At 57.6% G+C, this 6,681-nt stretch overlaps 1 pseudogene; it reads right to left on the minus strand.

Annotated features, from left to right (window-relative positions):
* Nucleotides 1-2,585: 2,585 nt before the first annotated feature.
* LOC128833949 (olfactory receptor 52K2-like) lies at nucleotides 2,586-3,528 on the minus strand (annotated as a pseudogene).
* Between the last annotated feature and the right edge of the window lie 3,153 nt (nucleotides 3,529-6,681).

The raw sequence follows: 6,681 nt of genomic DNA on the forward strand, positions 1-6,681 counted from the left end.
ACGAAAACCAGAAGGATGGGCTGTGTCCTGGGGGAAAGTGTTTACACTGGTGCCCAGGCATCACTGAACTCTTCAAACAGTAACTGGCCTGAGTCCCTGAAAAGGGACAATCCAGATCACTGGACAGGGAGAGAATCCGTGAACCTTGCTACTAAAATCCCTGTGGTAGTGACCTTTCTCAGTGGGGGGATACTCCCAGAGCAGAACTCTGCCCCACTGGCTGCCCTCCAGGGGATCCAGTTGTCGGCACACATAGACAGCCCCTAAAAGAGGGGGGAGGGAGCCATCCCTTGTGCACGCTTTTATACACAACTATCAGTAATGGGGAGGCAGCCTTGGGTGGAGCTTAGTAAAGGTTCTCAGGTGGAGGGGGCTTTCCTGTTGGCATGATGCCTCACTAACCCCACCCCTTCCCTAGAGCGTGCAGCCAGGGTGTCCAGGTTGTGTCGCCTGCTCACTCCAGAGCCATGCCATGGCACCAGAACAGCGGCTAAGGGCTCAGTGCTGTCTGGGGCCTGCTCCTTGTATCTGAGGGAAGCTGGTACCTAGGAATCTCCTCTACTGTAGCTAGCAATGGATTGCCAGGGAGGTGATGTCCTGCACCGAGCACCCAGTAAAGCGCAGCTCTGGCACAGGGGAAGGGAAACTGCCTTGTCTCCTAGGCTGGGGTGGGTAGGTGGAGGGGAGCACTAGCTCAGCACAGCATGTAGGTGAGCAGCAATGGTGTCAAGCCGTAATGTAGCCACTGCTGAGGGCAGGGACTATTTGGCTTGGGAAAGAGGCAACCGAGAGGGGATATGATCAAGGTCTGTACTGTCATGAGTGGTGTGGAGAAAGTAAATAAGGAACACATAACACAAGAGCTAGGGGACACCTAAAAAAATTAATAGGCAGCAGGTTTAAAAAACACCTAAGGAAGTATTTATTTACACAGTGCACAGTCAACCTGTGGAACTCTTTGCCAGAGGATGGTCTGGAAGCCAAAAGTTAACAGGGTTAAAAAAAAAAGAACTAGATAAACCCATGAAGGATAAATCCATCAATGGCTATTAGCCACTTTTGTCAGGGACCCACCATGTTCTGGGGGTCCCCACACATCTGACTGCCGGAAGCTGGGACTGGATGACCGGGGATGGATCACTGAAAAATGTTCTGTCATTGCCTCTGACGCCTCTGGCACTGGGCAGTGTTGGAAGACAGGAGACTGGGCTGGATGGATCATTGGTCTGACTAAGTCTGGTTGTTCTTCTCCTGGAATTGGAGAGCAGCAGCTGACCTGCATGGGGCCCCACATCCCCTGTCAGAGGTGGGAGCTGGGCCACAGGTGTGTGGCCCCCAGGGTCTGGCTCCCTCCCACAGGGCTCTGACATCTCAACATATTCAGTGTGTTTCACAAACTTCACTGTTTCCTACCGCAACCCTGGGCAGGTTAGCCCTTGTTAAAATTGGCCACTGTCTCCACTCACATTCAATGGGCCTGAAGCCACAGGCTGCTCTCAGTCAAGATGGCTACTGTCTCTCTACAATTCCTGCAGGAATCACAGCCTGCTTCTGTTCATAAGGGCCAGATCCGGCTCCCTACAGCAGCCCGCTCCTTCCCAACCCCCTCCCTTCCTCCCTATAGCAGCCCGCTCCTTCCCAGCCCCCCCGCCTCCCTATAGCAGCCCACTCCTTCCCAGCCCCCTCCCCGCCTCCCTACAGCAGCCCACTCCTTCCCAGGCCTCTCCTAGCCCCTGTATCGCAGCCTGCTTCCTACCAACGTCTCCTCAACCCAGCTCTTGCTTCCTCCCTGGGATCAATGCCCTTGTGAAGAGAGGGAGCTTATTTAGCTCTTGCTGCAGTTCCCAGCATTTCTTGCTGTAGTCTCCAATTCCCATTGTCCCTCGGGGCATGACACTCAGAATGCCTTGCATACAGCTGGAACTGGGCACAGGGACATGTCGGATCATGGTCTGCATTTAAGAGCCAGCACAACAGGTTATTAAAAAGCCTGTCCCTGAAAGAGAACTCCCTGGGTGCAGAAGTGACCAAGCGCTGGGGACAGCAGTTTCTGCTCCATCGGGAGCGAGGGCTAGCACAGCAGAAAACTTGGAAATTGCAAACACTGCTAGAAAACTGGTAGCTCGATCTGTGTCTGGATACCCACTCAAAGCCTGGGACAGGATCAGGCCAGGACGATGGGAACCCTTTCCAGCTGGGATAAGAGGGGCAGCCAACGAGGCATGAGAGGGCACGTGGTGGGGGCAGAGGGGCAAACAACTGGGCATCAAGGTGCGCAGATTGACGCTCATGGGGCAGGGACCATCTCTAGCTGTATGTCGTACAGCGCCTCGGACAATGAGGCCCTGATTTCACTGTGGCTAGTGGAAATGGTGAGTGAGAACAATGTTCTAGAGCAGTGAAAAGTCGAAGCCGTGTTGTGCTGCAGACCCAGAAAAAGGTATTTATTAGCCCTGTTGCTCAGCAAGGCTGAGGTGGGTTTTCACAGTAAGGGGGTGACTGAGCCGTCTGTATCCCTGGCCTTCCTGGCCCTCATGTCACCTGCATGGACCTTGCTCCCCAGGTGCTGACCCGTGCTGTGGGTTTCAGGATGGTTTGATGCCCAAGACGTGGAGCACCCTCTGCCGGATCCGCGGGGTTCTCACCCCGTAGATGATGGGGTTCATCATGGGAGGGAAGAGAACGTACATGTTTGCAATGAGGATGTGAATGTGGGGAGCCACATGGCCAAAGCGGTGGGAGAGGAAGGAGAAGAGCGCAGGAGTGTAAAACACCAGCATGACACAGACGTGGGAGCTGCAGGTGCTCAAGGATTTGTGCCGTGCATCCTTGGAGGGGAGGCTGAAGACAGCCTGGAGGATCAGGATGTAGGACAGGACAATGAGGATAAAATCTAACCCCCCGGGTGAGAAATGATACAGCCAGACTATAGGCACTCATAACCGTTGTGTCCGCACACGCCAGTTTCACCAGAGCCATGAACTCACAATAGGTGTGAGAAATGACATGGGTCCTGCAGTATGGGAGCTGCTTCAGCAGGAATGGGTGAGGGCCCAGTAACACAGCCCCCCTCATCACAACACCCAGCCCTATCTTGGCTACAACCCGATTGGTGAGGATGGCCGAGTGTTGCAGCGGGTTACAGATAGCGATGTAGCGATCGAAGGCCATAGCCAGCATGAACCCGGACTCCATGGTAGTAAGTGAGTGAATCAAAAAAATCTGCGCCAGACAGGCATTGGTGTGAATGGCCTGGTCCATGAACCAGAATATGCAGAGGGATTTGGGCAGGGTGGTGGTGGAGATGACCAGGTCGGCGAGTGCCAGCATGCAAAGGAAAAGGTACATGGGCTCGTGGAGGCTCGGGTCCATCTTGATAACAGCCAGGAGGAGGCCGTTCCCCAGGAGGGACAGAATGTAGATGGAGCAGAAGGGGATGGAGATCCAGACATGTGCCGCCTCCAACCCTGGGACGCCGAGGAGGATGAAGTTGGAGGGGTGGGTCATGGTCCAGTTGGAAGCTTCCATGGTGGGGCTGTCACGGAGTGTGGGGGAGTTAGGGCCCTGCACCCCTCTTCCCGAGATTCACTGCGATTCACCATGACTCTCAGCCAGCCAGTAAAGCAGAAGGTTTATTTGGATGACAGGGATACAGTCCAAGACAGGTCTTGCAGGCACAGACAACAGGGCCCCCCTCAGTTAGGTCCAGCTTGGGGTCCCAGGGCATGCCAGCCCACCCCCCTTTGGGGGGTCAGAGCTATCTCTGCCTCCCAGCCATCTCTCCACCCTCCCTCCAGCCTGCTTCCAGCACTCTGCTTTCAGCGACCCCTCCCACAGCCTTTGTTCAGTTTCCCAGGCTAAGGAGTCGCCTCGCCTTCAACCCCTTCCTGGGTTCTCATGTTACACACTCAGGTATGCGCCCTCGGGCAGATCCCATCCTGCAATGCAGACTATCCCAGCACACTCCCCTGTCAGCATTCACAGACCACAGTGAGAACAGGCCCAGTTCGTCACATCTCTCCCCCCTTCGAGACCAAACTGAGCAGGGTCACTTTAGCCAGTGACCTGGGGAAGTTCGAACCTACCCCCGTTCCCATGGATGCCCCCGCATCCCTCCCATTCCTTGGTGAGAATTACACCAGGCCCCTCCAGTTTCACGCTCCCCCTTAGGTTGGGGTTGCTTGATGGCACTCGCAGTTCGCATGTGGGAAGGTTTATGCGGCCTGCGCCCTTTTCCCACCCCCATACCTCTGGGGCTCCAACTGGGCTGTGGTCTTCTCCCAGCGCTCCAGTCTGGAGGTCTGTGCTTTGGGCTCTCTTGGTTTAGAGCCGCCCTTTTTACCTTGGCCACCCTCCGAAAAGGCTCCTCTATGCTGGGCAAGGGTCCTAAAGCTGTTTTCCCCTTGTCCCAGGCCTTCCTCCCCCTCTGACAGGGGTCACAGGATCCGCAGTACTGTCGGACAGTAACAAAGACCCCAGGCCAGTAAAAGCTCCGTAGCAGCCTCTGCTGGGTACGCCAGGTTCCCTGGTGCCCTGAGAGGGGAATGTCATGGGCCCGGCACAGCAGCTGGCGGCGATACTTCTGGGGTACCACCAGCTGCCTCCTGATCCCCCCTGACTCCATTTTCCCTGGGGGAGCCCATTCTCAGTACAGGAACCCCTTCTCCCACAGGAACCTTTTCCGGCCACCTCGTCCCATGGTCTGTACCGCATTGAGGTCGGCCAGGTCCCTTATCTTCCGCAAGGAGGGATCTCTCTGTAACTCGGCCTGGAACTCAGCAGCTGGGACGGGGATGGCTACCTGCTCTTTCTCGCCCGCTGGGTCCGAAGCTGCAGCCTCCCTGAGCCGCGTCCCGGGGCGTTCCCTCCCCACCAGGTTAGGGTCCCGCGCCTCAGGCAAGGCACACCCCCAAGGCCAGGGCGCAGTGCCCCTCGCCGGCTCTGACCGCGGGTCACAACTAAGGCGGTCTGGGGGCTGCTTGGCCAGTCCTCTAGGTCCCCCCCCATCAACACCTCAGTGGGCAAATGGTGGTGCACTCCCACGTCCTTGGGGCCCTCCTTGGCCCCCCATTTCAGGTGTACCCTCGCTACGGGAACCTTGAATGGGGTCCCGCCCACCCCGGTCAGGGTCAGGAAGGTGTTGGGCACCACCCGATCTGGGGCCACCACCTCGGGCCGGGCCAGTGTCACCTCTGCGCCCGTGTCCCAGTAACCATAAACTTCCTTCCCATCCACCTCCAGGGGAACAAGGCACTCGCTCCGCAGGGACAGCCCCGCGCCAACCCTGTAAACGGAGAACTTTGAATCCGGAGCATCTGGCCCCCCAGAGAAGCTGGCCTGGGGCTCTCCTCCCTCCTTAGCAGGTGGTACTCTGCCAGCCCCCCTTCCCTGGGAATGCTGCCTCTCGCCGGGCTGGGTCTCTACCCAGTCAACCCTCTGTGGGTTCGGCCTGCTCAGTCTGTCCCTGAGCCTGGGGCACTGGGCCCGTATGTGGCCCTTTTGGCCACAGTGGTAGCAGCCCATGTCCCATGGGTCCCCTTGAGTGGGTCGGATGGTCCTGATGCCGGATGTTCCCCTCTGATGGGGTTTTTCTGTATTTTCCCACGGGGAGGTCCCATGGTGACTCTCTCTCTGCATCGCGGCGGGCCTGTTCCTTTGGGGCTCCTCCCTGCCACCCCCTGACCGGCTCTTTACAAACTCATCGGCCAGCTGCCCGGCGTGTCGCGGGTTCTCTGGCTTTCTGTCCACCAACCACAGCCTCAGGTCGGATGGGCACCGCTCATACAGTTGCTCCAGTACCAGCAGTTTAATCAGGTCCTCCTTCGTCTGGGCCCCACCAGCCCACTTGCTGGCGTATCTTTCCATGCGGGCGGCTAGTTGCAGATATGAGATCTCAGGGGTTTTATCTTGACTCCGGAACCTTCCCCGGTACATCTCAGGAGTCAGCCCAAACTCACGTAGCAGGGCCCTTTTGAATAGTTCGTAGTCCCCTTTCTCTGCCTCTCCCAGTTGGCGGTACAATGCCACGGCTTTGGGGTCCAGTAAGGGGGTAAGGACCCGGAGTCTGTCCGCGGGATCAACCCGGTGCAGCTCGCAGGCCGTCTCAAAGGCCTCCAGGAAGTCATCCATGTCCTCCCCCTCCTTGTATGGGGCCATGATGCACTTATCAAAGCTCCGTGCAGTCCTGGGTCCCCCCTCACTCACCGCAGCCGGGGGTTCGCTGCCCTTCGATCTCGCCAGTTCCAGGTCATGCTGACGCTGTCTCTCATTCTCCTGTCTCTGTCTCTCATTCTCCTCCCGTTCCTGCTGACGCTGTCTCTCTTCACGCTGATGCTGTCTCTCTTCATGCTGTCTCTGTTGTTCACGATCCTCCAGCTCTCTCAGTTTTAGCTCTTTCTCCCATTCCAGCCAATTCCGCTCCCCGGATGCCGAACGTCGCCGGGAGGATCCTCTGCTGGCCGGCGAGCTTCGCCGGGGGGGCCACGGCGCCTTCGGTATTTGCTGGGCTCCTCCCCACCCTTCCCTTAGGCATAGGAAGGAGGGGTCTCGGGAAGCCCTCAGCAGCCGGCTGACCACTCCCAGCTGGGACAGACACTGGGGCTTGCGCTGCATTTGCCAGGCTGCTTCCCTGAGACACAGGGATCAGTTCATTCGCGCGATCTTCCGCCTCCAGCTGGGCAA

This window comes from Malaclemys terrapin, chromosome 1, assembly GCF_027887155.1.
Source record: "Malaclemys terrapin pileata isolate rMalTer1 chromosome 1, rMalTer1.hap1, whole genome shotgun sequence".
Classification (NCBI taxonomy): Eukaryota; Metazoa; Chordata; order Testudines; family Emydidae; genus Malaclemys; species Malaclemys terrapin.